Here is a 15106-nt window from a genome sequence, read left to right on the forward strand (position 1 = left end):
GATCGTTTGGTGGTCCACGGATATCAATATCCCCATCACAGGTAGGGGTGGAAATGAACCAAATAATTAATAAATGGTTCGATAATTGTTTGAATAACTATTCGGGCATATTCGATTCGATAGTTCATTTATCACTAAACAAATATTTTTTTTGTATTCGAGTTTATTAACGAATAGAATTTAACCAGATGTATATTCGATTCGTTTGTCTATTAAATATTCGTTTAAAATTTGATCACATCATATTACTTGTATTATTGCACATATGATGTCATATTTTTAACCCACTTACCATTTCTACTTAAGTTTTATATATAGATTTTAAGACTTAAATAATCTTAAATCTGTTTTCTAATTAAAATTTTGATTTAAATATATATACATCATATATTATAAAGAAATAATTTTAATTTATAAATTTTAATACTATTTGAAAATTAAACTCTTTAGCGAAATAAATATACTTTGATATTCGATAAGTATTCGTGAATATTCATGAATATTTATCAAATACCAATTATTCGAGTTCAAATTCGAAAAACTAGATATATGAATAATAGAGTCCGCATTCGAATTCGATAATTTTAAACAAATACAAATATGAACAACTTAGTATTCGATTCGATTCGATCATTTACCACCTGACTAGGCCAAGATCCTATGCAAGCAGCAGAGAATAAGAGTCTATTGCGTTTGTTTGAAAGAAGGTTATAATTTTTGTTGAAAGTCTTATAAAAAGACTGTTTCTTTGAGTTTATTGTAAACGTTTGAAGTTGTAATGAACTCGTCAATGAAATCGACTTTCTCCCCAAACAAGTTGGCGATCACAGTGGGAGCCAACGGCCTAGCCAAGGCTGTCGTGCCGCAGCCAACGATCAAGATCCCGGTGAATGAAGAGGTCGAATACGAATTCAACCAGCAGAAGTTCGAGGAGTACGTCTCCTCCTCCTCCTCTAGATCCGCCTCTCCTCGCAAGCGCAGGAAGGCCTCCTCCTCCAGGAAAATCCGCTGGTCTTCAGATCTGAAGACCCAAGAAGACGATTTCTCCATCGCCACTACTGTAGTTGCACATCACGATGACCCGACGACATTCGATGAAGCCAAAGCCACAGATCCAGACACCGCCTCCATTAAGGAGTTGACTATTGAAGGCGTGCCAAATTTGTCGAAGAGGGCTCATCAAAGGTGTCGTCAACGTCTTGCTCATTAGTTCGTCAAGGCTTTGGAGCAAGTGGACGGACTCCGCTACCAAGCAGATCTAGAGTTCAGGAAGCACTAAGTGGCTAAGCCGTCGCCACAACAAGCATCATGGTCCTCCTCCTAACTGTTAACTAACAAATGAGTTCGTGTCAAACGAACCTGTTCTACCCTTGAAGAGCGTATCCAAAAATGCCACGTACTACTTGTGCGCACACGGATTCTCGCACAAGAAGCATAGAAATTGCAGCAGGAAGAGGTGGTCAAGAAACCACCAAGATCTAAGCAGGTTTAGGTGTCGAAGGCCAAAACAGCGCCTCTACCTGACAAGAGACACTAGTCGTGTCTTTCGCTTGATTCCAGGTCTGAGGCTGCTCCCTAACCTTCGTCAACTTTAGATAACGCTCCTATTTCTCCCGCACCTCCAGTGAAGCCCTACGACAGCATGAATCTCTCCAAATCCAGAATTCCGTTGAAAGATCGCCTGGGTTCTCTACATGAAGATCGAGATAGATTTCTGTTCAAAGAACTCTTGGGCATGGTGAATGAACCCCGAGCAACTCATCGAGCTGGGGGGTTGTACTCGCCCTTGCAACAAGTCTGAGCCTTCTCGTAAAGAGAAAACTCCTATAGCTAACCGCCTCAGACTACGTGTCAAAGTTCAAGAGCCCATTGAGGTCTCACGCTCACGAAGGCGTAGCTCAAAACGTGCGAGTCTTGAGAGTGCCAACAAGGCGATGAATCCTCAAAAGAAAACGTGTTCGTCAGATGACGATGTTATACCTGAGAAGTCGTGCCAACACACGATAGATTGCTTCGGTCATCATGTTAATGAATTGTACTATCATGCTGGGGGTATGAACAGATCTCGAAAGAGAGATGCCCAGGAGATGGACTTTTATTGTCCGTGCGTCAAACTTATCTGGGCAGTATTATCGGTGAGTAGCTGCCCCAAGGCCACTCTACAGAGGGTCTCGGTATTCAAGAGGATCTCCAACGGAATGGCTAAGTCCAAGCCAAAGCGTTTCTATAAGAAACGATTGGTCGTTCAAGGTAGCGAACTTCCAGAAGTCACGGTTAATATGGCTGATAAGGGAAAGTCGACTCGACCTTCTAGTTCTGATCCACTCATATCGCATCGTCTAACCCGCTTGCGATCAGGAACCATTAGACAAAGAGATTATTAGAAGATGAATAGAGGGCTATCCTTAGAGGATGAAGCATCAGACGCCAACTCTACAGTCGCTTCTGATAAAACGGTATCCAGTCCAGGACAATCTCGCGAAGTATTTATGGTTAACACCGAGGAAGTAGCCAAAATGGTTAAGGATGCTCTAGCCAAGCAAAAAGAAGTATTCAAAATCGAAATGGAAATGACTGTACAGGAGATGAGACAAATGCACGACCAGTAGATCTGAGCCTTGTCAAATCAGATAGGTAAATCCAATCATCGCAACAATGTTGACCAAGCAGCTACCGATTCAGACACGGATGAATACATCAATGCTGATAACCCTCCTATTGACCAAAATGCTGGGGGTGGTCCTAAAAATAACAACGCTAGGGGTGACCCCAATAAAAATAACAATGCTGGGACCCTAGCAAAATTTACAAAAAAATTAGGCTTCATCAACACTGGGGGTGACCCCGTTATTCCTCTCAGAAATCATCCAAAGCACGATACGAGCGAGGACGAGAAGATGGAGACCTCGAGAGAAAAATCAATGCTCTGATATCTGATCGAGAGGTGAGGAAGACCGGTATTCCGTATCCTTATCCAAAAAAGTGGGATTTGATACCGTATCCGACGAAGTTCAACCTAATCAACTTCACACCGTTCAACGGGAAGGGCTCCCCTACTAAACACTTGATCTACTTTAAGTCCCGCTTAGGAATGATCCCTGACAATGAGCGTCCGGTCATTCGTTGGCACCCTTTGCGGGCCTACCTTCGATTGGTACCGCCGTCTCAAGCCTAAAAGTGTCAACAGCTGGGATAACATGGAAAGCTCATTCCTCGACAATTTCTTTGATGATAACGCCGAGATATTAATCAGAATGCTCTTCGAGGAGAAACAGGAAGACGAAGAGACGATCGACGATTTCATCAAGCGCTTCCGAAATAAGGCAATAAATTGTCGAGATTCAGTCATAGAGGACTTCATCCTCCAAACATGTCATAATAATCTGTCCATTGATATCTTTGAAGTTATGGGAGTAGTACCATCCAACACCTGGAAAGAGTTGAAGGTGCGTGGAGAGAAGGCCGAACGCTTCCTCAGAAGGAAGAAAGCCGAAAGAACCAACTGACGGCTAACCCTCCGAACTAAAGCTTTGTCTCCCGTGGTAAGGGAAAGGCACCTGCAGTAATTGTTGACATTAATCAGACATTGCAACAACAACCCCGAAGACAGCAAAAGACTTTGGTTCCGAGACTCCAAAAAGAGTACTCCTTCAAGGACGAAGACGTTCCAGCCATTTTCGAATCCTTCCTTGAGAACAACAAGATCAAGCTACCACGTATCGTAAATCAGGAAGAAGCTGACAAATATTGCGGATCCAATGTATTGTGCGTACCACAGAAGGATCCTTCATCCTACCAAGGCTTACTTCGCTCTCAAGAAAAGCATCCAAAACTTGGTTGAAGCCAGCGTCATAACACTGGGATAAGCCGAATGAGAACGGCAGCACTCCGAAGAGTATACGAGTATAAACTGCTTCTCAATACTCTAACAGGTATATGAGTCTAAACTATTTCCTTTCTTTCACAGGAAGTTCCTGGAGAGTGCCATGCCTGGTATTCTTAAGGATAACCCGGTCATCCAACTAAGTACAATATTAAACCCGGTTTCACAAAGAAAGTTGGGGGTGGATGATTCATGTAACGAGAAGTTCTCGGAAGAATGCTATATGGTGTATTTTTAGGGATAACCCGGTCACTACAAAGAAGTGATAAATGAGAAACTCCCACTCGAACTCTGAATGTTTAGGGGTGAAACACATCTCATTGTCGGGATCAATTCCACCAACTTCCAAACACTCTTTTATTGAGATGGGATTTGATCACTTCGTTGGATCAATCTTCCCTCACAAAAAACTCCCACTGGTGTCAACGATTTACAATCTTCCATCATAAAATCCCTTACTGATCAAATTAATTGACGGTGGGTCCACTAAATTTCTTCCTGGTTTAATCCACTCAAAATCTCGCTGTGTCTATGCACTCAACACTCCCACTATTAGAGTCCAGATATAATACTTGGAATTTTAGTCTACTAATCTTTGATAGTTGTCAAACCCCTTCGTGTTAAGTCCTTATCACTTGACACAAAGAACACCTACTGAGTGATTTGTACAAATCAATACTCTCACGGTGATTTGTACTCCCACTCCCACTGTCCACTCGGTCAAACCTTCCTATAGTTAGGACCACAATCAAAATCCCCTCTTGATTCCTCCAATGAATGAGAGGTCCATGAATCGAATGATCAAACCTTCCTACAGTTAGGATCGTCTCAAGCCTCCCACTCGGTCAAACCTTCCTACAGTTAGGACCACAACCAAAATATCCTCTCGATTCCTTCCATGAACGAGAGGTCCACTTTTAAATTGAGCGATCAAACCTATAAAAGTTAGGATCGTCTTAATCCTCCTATTTGGTCAAACCTTCCTACAGTTAGGACCATAACCAAAATCTCCTATCGATTCCTTCCATAAACGAGAGGTTCACATTTAAATCGAGTGATCAAACCTTCCTACAGTTAGGGTCGTCTTAAACCTCCCATTTGGTTAAACCTTCCTACAGTTAGAGCCAAAACTACAATTCACTCTTGATAAACGAGAAATTTACCTTTAGTTCAGTAATCAAACCTTCCGACAGTTATGATTATCCAAATCTTTTCGATTCTCAGAGTGGATATCCCACTCTTAGTTTCACTCTTCAGATTCTCGAGGTGGAATCCCACTTCGAGTCTCCTTTATAACTGGAGATATAATATAAAATTCTTCCTCTTTGGTTTTGGGAGATAGAATATAAAATTCTTCCTCTTCCATTTCGGGTTCGTCTTTGCCCCAAGAGAGACACCATCATTCAACTCCATAATCTGTGCCTTACACGCATGGAGAATTTTATCCTGAAGCCTAAGTAGGGATAAGACAACGCCTAACACGCGTTGCCGATTTAGTCTTTTACTGATTGAAGAAGACACCAGAATCCAAGTCTGGGGACTTTTATCCCGAATCCTAAGTAGAGGTAAGTCAGTGCCTAACACGCATTGTCGAGTAGTCTATTTCCGTGAGAAAGATGAAGTCTACGTATTCAATATCATAACATTAAGAGAGTTAACTCTCTTAGTACAACGTCACATACGGAACGAACTTAAACAATCCGCATGCAAGCCCGATTCAAACGGTAATCGGTGAAGGCAAGCTAAATCCGTTAAAGGCTAGGGATTTGCTAAAAATCCTGAGTTAGCATCTAACACGCGTTACTGGTTAGTCCTTGACCGTAAAAAGGACAAAAGCTCATATATTTAACATTGTGGTAGGTTGTTATTAATAACACCATAATATGTGCCTTGCACGTATGGAGAATTTTATCCCGAATCCTAAGAAGGGATAAGTCAACGCCTAACACGCGTTACCGGTTTAGTCTTTTACCGATTAAAGAATATACTAGAATCCAAGTCTGGAGAATTTTATCCTGAAACCTAAGTAGGGATAAGTCAGCACCTAACACGTGTTACCGGGTAGTTGTTGGACCCTAGAGGGGGGGGGTGATTAGGGTCAAGAGGCTCTAATATGCAATTAAAAACAGTAATGCGATAAAAGAAAGAGAGATAGAGTTAGGAGTTCGTTATCCTTGACGCGCGATGTGTTAACGAGGTTCGGCCCTCTGGCCTACGTCCCCGCTCCCCACTCTCGAGGAGAAATCCACTACACACCCGGTTTGGAAGCCGGAACTTCGTCTACACAGCGATCTCCACAGATCTCTCTCACTACACAGTTTGATCTCACAGATCACTCTCCCTCACAGTTGATCTCAACAGATCTCACTCACACAGCAGAAGAAACAGTGAATGAACCTCTCTTTACACAGCCCCTATAGCAAAGAGAAGGTATACTGAAGCTGGGAGGTGAATCACACTTGAAACAGAGAGAAAACAGTCTTTGAAAGTTTTTCTCAGGAAAACAGAAAGCTCTCTGGTTTTCAAAACGTTAGGGCTGAGGAAGAAGAAGAGGTCTGGGGGGTTTTTATAGAAAAGTTTAAATCATTTTAAAACAAAACCCAATCTTCCCAAATGAGATAATAATCTCTTCTTCAGACCCTCATCACAGACTGTGCCAATCACTAACAAGTGAAAGCACAGTGATCGATGTAAATGACCGTTTAAAAAAGTCGCGGCTGACCAAAGACAAAATCCGGTTGACCGAAGAGAATTTCGGTCGACCGGAAAAAGCCTTCGGTCGACCGAAAAAGTGCTTCGGTCGACCGACCAAAAAATTCGGTCGACCCTGAAATCTGATTTTTGACCAACTTGAAATATTTGCAAAATATTTATTTGACCTCTGAAAATTCTGAAACTTTGTAAAATGTTTTTAATACTAAAAACAAACTGTTTGGAAAAAGAATTTTGCAGATAGGTACTCAAACTTGTGAAAAATAGTATTTTGTGAAAAACGCTTAAAAGCACAAGTCTAAAAACGTGTGTGTGATTCCCAATAGCTTCAAGTAAACTCAGTAACTCTTTGCCTACATTCTAGCACTAGAGAGAAAAAACAAAAGAAAGCTAATATCCTCATATAGAGAGCAATATACTTGAGCTTTGATATAGCTTGAATCGGATGAAGCTTTTGATCGAATTTGTCGTTCTTGAAATAACGTTGCTTCATCTCTTGGCCTCCTCCTCCTTTGTATATCTTCGTTGTAGCGTATATTCCATCCATCCTCCGTTAATGGCACTAACGAGCTTGACAAATGAATTTACTACATTTATACTCAATAAGCCATTAGTACCGATAATGGTGGTTGTAAGAACATCATCAAAACATAAGGGATAACAATCTCCCCCTTTTTGATGATGACAACCAACCATTATATAAGAGCAAAAATAATCAAGCATGCAACTAATAGATAGGTGCTCCCCCTATCTATGAGCTCCCCCTAAATATATGCAACAAATGAGGAGATTTCTCTCCCCCTTTGTCACCATCAAAAATGGGGTATAGAGAAATGCCAAATGCAACATGCAACTAATCAAGCAAGCAATGTAGAACTTTCACATAGTGCATAAGCCCAAACCATTTCTTATGCGACAAAAATCATCCTCTCCAAGAGGCTTAGTAAATATATCCGCTAGTTGAGATTTGGTGTTAACAAATACTAGGGATACATCTTGTCTTTCTACATGATCGCGTAAGAAATGATGGTGTACATCAATATGTTTAGTTCTAGAATGCAAAACCGAATTTTTGGAAATATTTATAGCACTTGTGTTATCACAAAAGATTTTAATATTTTGAAAAATCAAATCATAGTCAACTAAACTTTGTTTCATCCATAAAACTTGAGCACAACATAAACCGGCGGCAATGTATTCCGCTTCCGTAGTGGACAATGCAACACAAATGTATTCCGCTTCTGTAGTGGACAATGCAACACAATTTTGTTTCTTGGAAGCCCAAGAAACAAGGGAATTTCCTAAGAATTGGCATGTTCCACTAGTACTCTTGCGATCTACCTTACATCCGGCAAAGTCGGCATCACAAAAACCATATAAATCAAAAGAAGTGCTTCTTGGATAAAATAAACCAAGGTTAAAAGTTCCATTAATATACTTAATGATCCTTTTAACCGCAATTAAGTGGGATGCTTTTGGAGATGCTTGAAAACGTGCACATGCACACACACTAAACATAATATCGGGCCTACTAGCGGTAAGATAAAGAAGACTACCTATCATACCTCAGTATAATTTTTGGTCCACGTCTTCACCACTTTCATCCGCGTCAAGCTTAACACTAGTACTCATGGGAGTAGGCGCATGCTTAGAATTCTCCAACTTGAATTTCTTCACCAATTCCTTCGCATACTTGCTTTGTGAAATGAAGATCCCATCCTTAGTTTGCTTGACTTGGAGCCCGAGAAAGAATGTAAGCTCTCCCATCATACTCATCTCAAAGTGATCCTGCATAACTTTAGAAAATTCCTTGCACAAGGATTCATTAGTAGCACCGAAAATGATGTCATCCACATATATTTGAACTAAAATGAAATCATTTTTCCTTTTTCTCACAAAAAGTGTGTTATCAATTGTTCCTTTTGAAAAACCATTTTCAATAAGAAAACTAGAGAGGCGAGCATACCAAGCCCTAGGAGCTTGTTTCAACCCATATAAAGCTTTTTGTACCCGGAAAACATGATTAGGGAAAGCATGATCTATAAAGCCGGGGGGTTGCTCAACATACACTTCCTCTTCTATAAAACCATTTAAGAAAGCACTTTTGACATCCATTTGAAATAGTTTGAAATTTTTAAAACTAGCAAATGCCAAAAACATCCTAATAGATTCCAACCTTGCAACCGGTGCAAAGGTTTCATCATAGTCTATGCCCTCCTCTTGATTGTATCCTTGGGCAACCAAACGAGCTTTATTTCTAGTTACAATGCCATGTTCATCAAGTTTGTTTCTAAAAACCCATTTTGTACCAATAACACTAGCATTGTTAGGTCTAGGAACTAACTTCCAAACTTCATTTCTTTGAAAATTGTTTAATTCTTCATGCATAGCCAAAACCCAAAACTCATCATTTAAAGCATCATTAACCTTTTTAGGTTCTAGTTGAGATAGAAATGCAACATTACCACATTCACTCAAGGCTTTTGAGCGAGTTATAACTCCTTTTGAAGGGCTCCCAATGATTTGTTCCTTTGGATGGTTTGATGTGAATTTCCAAGCTTTAGGTGGTTCAACTTGTTCTTGAGCATTGGTGCTATCTACATCCTTTTGAACTTCTATAGAGGGAGTGTCATTGATTTGCAACAAGTCCAATCCTCCCTCAATATCATCATCATCATCTTTCCTAGGCAACACAACTTGAGAGCCAACATTAGTCTCATCAAAAGTAACGTTTATAGACTCTTCAACAACGAGGCTTCGTTTATTGAAGACCCTATAAGCCTTACTTCGAGGTGCATAACCCAAGAAAATACCAACATCAATTTTGGAATCAAATTTATCATGGTGATCTTTTGTATTTAAAATAAAGCATTTGCAACCAAAGACACGAAAATAACCAATGAAAGGAGTTTTTCCATAATAAAGTTCATAAGGAGTTTTCTTAAGCTTTGGTCTAATCAAAACACGATTTAAAACATGGCAAGCCGTATTGACGGCTTCCGCCCAAAAATATTTGGTAAATCAAATGAGTTTAACATAGTGCGTGCCATCTCTTGTATGGTACGATTTTTCCGTTCAACAACACCATTTTGTTGTGGTGTTCTAGGAGCGGAAAACATATGAGTTATACCATGATGAGCACAAAAATCATAGAAAAATTCATTTTGAAATTCACCACCATGATCACTTCTTATTTTAACAACTTTCAAATCCTTTTCATTTTCAATTCTTTTAACATGATTAGCAAATTCTTCAAAACAATCATTTTTCTTTGCAAGAAATATTGTCCATGTAAAACGAGAAAAATCATCAATAATCACAAAAACATAGTGTTTGCCTCCAAGAGAGGTAACACGCATAGGACCAAATAAATCAAGATGAAGTAATTGCAAGGGTTTAGAAGTCGATACCTCATGGATGGATTTGAAAGAAGACTTTGTTTGTTTACCTTTGGCACAATCCTCACAAATTGTATCTTTTATGAAGTGCAAGCTAGGTAGCCCTTTCACAAGATTCTTCTTAGACAATTTTGATATTAACTCCATATTTGCATGTCCAAGTCTCTTGTGCCAAATCCAAGGATTTTCATCAATTGCCGCAAGACACTTCACTTCTTGATTCACTAACTCATTCATCTCAAAAATGTAAACATTAGACTTGCGATTTGCAATAAAAACAATTTTTCCATCCATACTAATGATGCATTTATCCGGTTTAAAAGAAATATCAAAACCTTTATCACTTATGGCTAATGCACTAAGAATGATTCAAACCATTTACTAAATAAACATCTTCTATAATGGGTGAGGGTTTCTTACCAATAGAACTGATACCAATGATTTTACCTTTCTCACCACCACCGAAGGAGACATTGCCTCCTTCAATCCTTGATAGGGTTGCAAATAACTCTTTGTTGCCCGTCATGTGATGTGAGCAACCACTATCAAGGTACTACATCTCCTTACGTCGTTGTCGTGACGTTCCCTACAAAAGAAGAAGATGAAGGTGTAGTAGCTTTAGGTACCCATGTCTTGGGTCCTTGGTGGTTAGTAGTTTTGGTTTCTTTGGGTACCCATATCAAACCATAAAAATCTTCATTGTCTTTAATTCTACAATGAGTAGAAATGTGTCCATGTCTCATACAATAGGTGCATACAAAATTTCTTTTGTATGTACGAATGTTAGAACCATGAAACCTATTTCTACCATGGTGATTGTAGTTGGCATAAGCATGAGTGGGTCTAGTCCTACAACCCTCAATTTCTAGTCTTTCAATCTTTGATCTTAATTGCTTGTTCTCAAAATCGAGATCTCCAAGCAATTCATCTTTTAGAGCAAGAGAGGTTGTTAGTTGTTCTAGCTTAATATCACAAGAGGCATGCAATTTTTTGAAAGAAGAGTATTCTTTAGACATTCTTTTAAATTCAAAGTTCAACTCTTCTAAAGCCATAGCTATGTCACATTGCATATAAAAAGATTCACTTTCGGCCTCAGATATTACCTCATCTTCATTTGCCATGAAACAAACGTTTGGGTCATGAAGAGCAAGTTTAGCTCCTTCTTCATCACTATCCGAGTCACTTGGTTCGGATTCTTCCCATCCGGCATACATAGCCTTCTTCTTCTTGTACTTCATGTACTTTTCTTTGAGCTTGGGGCAATCCTTAGCGATGTGACCCGGTTCATTGCACTCAAAACATTTACCTACACGAGAGGAAAACTTGTTGTTAGATCGAGGGTTAAATTTTTTGTTCATTTTTATAAGTCTAGAGATTCTTCTAGAGAGATGAGCCACTTCTCTAGAAAAATCAACTTCACTCTCCGACGACGAAGATGAGTTGTCACTAGCTCCTTTGAGAGCTATGGTCTTCAACTTTGGTGACGGCTCCTCAACTTCTCGTGATGGCACTTCCTCCTTCTCCTTCCCCTTGAGCTTCTTCTCATGCACTTTGAGCTTTCCGATGAGGCTATCAAGAGCTAAGGTAGTGAGGTCATGAGCTTCCTCAATGGCCGTAGCCTTGGGCTCCCATGCCGGAGTCAATGAGCGAAGTATCTTGTAGTTCATCTCTTGAATGGATAATTGCTTATCTAGACCATGTAATTCATTGATGATATTAGTAAAACGGGAAAACATAGCATCAATGGATTCATTAGGAAGCATTTTAAATAGCTCATAATCATGCATGAGTCCACTAATCTTAGATTCCTTAACTTGGGGTGTTCCTTCATGTGTGACACATAATTTTTGCCAAATTTCGTATGCGGTTGCACACGTGGAAACCCTATTGTATCAGCACAAGCAAACCACAAAACAAAAATGCGATAAAAGTAAGAGATATAGGGTTAGGAGTTCGTTATCCTTGACGCGCGATGTGTTAACGAGGTTCGGCCCTCTGGCCTACGTCCCCGCTCCCCACTCTCGAGGAGAAATCCACTACACACCCGGTTTGGAAGCCGGAACTTCGTCTACACAGCGATCTCCACAGATCTCTCTCACTACACAGTTTGATCTCACAGATCACTCTCTCTCACAGTTGATCTCAACAGATCTCACTCACACAGCCGAAGAAACAGTGAAAGAACCTCTCTTTACACAGCCCCTATAGCAAAGAGAAGGTATACTGAAGCTGGGAGGTGAATCACACTTGAAACAGAGAGAAAACAGACTTTGAAAATTTTTCTCAGGAAAACAGAAAGCTCTCTGGTTTTCAAAACGTTAGGGCTAAGGAAGAAGAAGAGGTCTGGGGGGGTTTTATAGAAAAGTTTAAATCATTTTAAAACAAAACCCAATCTTCCCAAATGAGATAATAATCTCTTCTTCAGACCCTCATCACAGACTGTGCCAATCACTAACAAGTGAAAGCACAGTGTTCGATGTAAATGACCGTTTAAAAAAGTCGCGGCTGACCAAAGACAAAATCCGGTTGACCGAAGAGAATTTCGGTCGACTGGAAAAAGCCTTCGGTCGACCGAAAAAGTGCTTCGGTCGACCGACCGAAAAATTCGGTTGACCGCGAGCAGCTAAGGAAAATATGGAAAACAAGCAGAGACTCATCGGTCGACCGGCGCGGTCGACCGATTTAAAGATCGAAATTTCGGTCGACCGTACCGGTCGATCGACGACTCTCTGGAAAAATACTGACGAAAGGTCATAGGATCGGTCGACCGTACCGGTCGACCGATTTCTGATATTTTCTTGAAAAAGGATTTTTGACCAACTTGAAATATTTGCAAAATATTTATTTGACCTCTGAAAATTCTGAAACTTTGTAAAATGTTTTTAATACTAAAAACAAACTGTTTGGAAAAAGAATTTTGCAGATAGGTACTCATACTTGTGAAAAATAGTATTTTGTGAAAAACGCTTAAAAGCATAAGTCTAAAAACGTGTGTGTGATTCCCAATAGCTTCAAGTAAACTCAGTAACTCTTTGCCTACATTCTAGCACTAGAGAGGGAAACAAAAGAAAGCTAATATCCTCATATAGAGTGCAATACTTGAGCTTTGATATAGCTTAAATCGGATGAAGCTTTTATTCGAATTTGTCGTTCTTGAAATAACGTTGCTTCATCTCTTGGCCTCCTCCTCCTTTGTATATCTTCGTTGTAGCGTATATTCCATCCATCCTCCGTTAATGGCACTAACGAGCTTGACAAATGAATTTACTACATTTATACTCAATAAGCCATTAGTACCGATAATGGTGGTTGTAAGAACATCATCAAAACATAAGGGCTAACAGTAGTCTATTCCCGTGAGAAAGATAAAGTCTACGTATTCAATATCGTAGCACTAAGAGAGTTAACTCTCTTAGCATAACGTCACATACGGAATGGACTTAAACAATCTGTATGCTAGCCCGACTCAAACGGTTGTCAGTAAAGGCTCATCAAACCTGTTGATGGTTGAGGGTTTGCCAAAAATTCTATAAATATAAGAGTCATTGACGCACCAGCTCCATTAGTTGTTCTCGTGACTTGAGGATCTGACAACTTCTATATATGCAGATGAATCAACTTTAACAGTTGGTCTTGCACCCCCAGCATTTGGGACTGTCACGCTCCCACGCCTTAAGAGCATAAACTGTGTAGACACCAGTCAACACGTTGCGATGAAAGTTAACATCGGTCAACGCGTTATGATGAAAGTCAACGCCGATAAATGCGAAACCCTAAGGTCAACACCGGTCAACGTGTAACCTTAAGGTCAACGTTGGTCAACGTGTTACGATGAAAAGTCAACACCAGGCGATCCTAAACCCTAAAGTTAACGTCTGACAATCCAAAATCCTAAGGTCAATGCCGGTCAACGCGAAACCCTAAAGTCAACGCCAGGCGATCTGAAATCCTAAGATCAACGCCGGTCAACGCGTAACCCTAGGTCAAAGCCGGTCAACGCGTTGTGATAAAAGGTCAACGTCGTTCAATGCGTAGCTCTAACTTAATATATTATGACAGAGATAGTTAGTTCTAAGTCAACTCGACGACACGAGCCAAAATCAACTCACCAGCTTTTTTTGAGACTTCAACGACGGCCAGACGATAAACGCAGCGCCGGAAGAATTTTAGCTATTCGTTAAAATATTGAATAGACTGAAAATCGAAGGAGTCAAGAATCAAAGCTAACTATAAGTCCTGTTACACCGACTAAAGGTTGGACTGATCACATCCAAAGTATTTCAGACTCCTCTATAAAAGACGTGAGACTGAAACATTTTGGAGGGGGTATCTGTAGGCATCAAAAATTGCTTATAAGTTCCCACAAACAGCTCGAAGATGAGAGAAGATGATGAACGTTGCTATCCGAGTCACGTAAGATTAATTAACGTCGAAGAGCACATGAAGTAATTCGACAAACCGTGTAAAGCAATGGAACTACAGAATAACGAGGATATGAACTGATCGGGAGCCATGTTTCACTGATAAAAAGATGAAACACCCTTCATATCCCATCTACTCTACATATGATCCAACTATAAGAGCTTGTAGATCTCGTCGTCAGCTTTCCTATGCACTTTGAATCACATAATTCCGAGTTCAGACAGCAAAGATACGACGGAAACAGACAGAACGCGCGAAATAATGTTCCAGGCCTCGGCGAGACATCCGCTGGTGTCTCGGCCAGGTCGAGACACCCCCTGTTTTTTTGTAGTTTCAAGCCATTTTTCGATGTTAACCACCTGGATTTGTTCCAACTGATCTGAACCAATCCTAGAACGTGATAAAGTGGTTATGAGTTAGGATAAGAGTGAATCGATCGTTCTTATCTAAAAACAGAGGTCCCAAAGCCTATAAATACAGTCCCAGGGCTTTTATTTTTTAAGATCTCAAATTCTCAAGCATCGATGAAGCCCTACAGAATTGAAGACTGAAGGAGCATGAATTTCAGAAGAGAGGAGGAGATCGGATCGAGTTCTTCAGCATAGAGAAGAAGAGTTTGTCAGATCCACAGTTCCCGATTTCTTTCCTTGAGATTACCATGTTGCGGTGATCTCGAGAAGAGTAGTTATCT

The sequence above is a fragment of the Asparagus officinalis genome, chromosome 8 (genome assembly GCF_001876935.1).
Source record: "Asparagus officinalis chromosome 8, Aspof.V1, whole genome shotgun sequence".
Classification (NCBI taxonomy): domain Eukaryota; kingdom Viridiplantae; phylum Streptophyta; class Magnoliopsida; order Asparagales; family Asparagaceae; genus Asparagus; species Asparagus officinalis.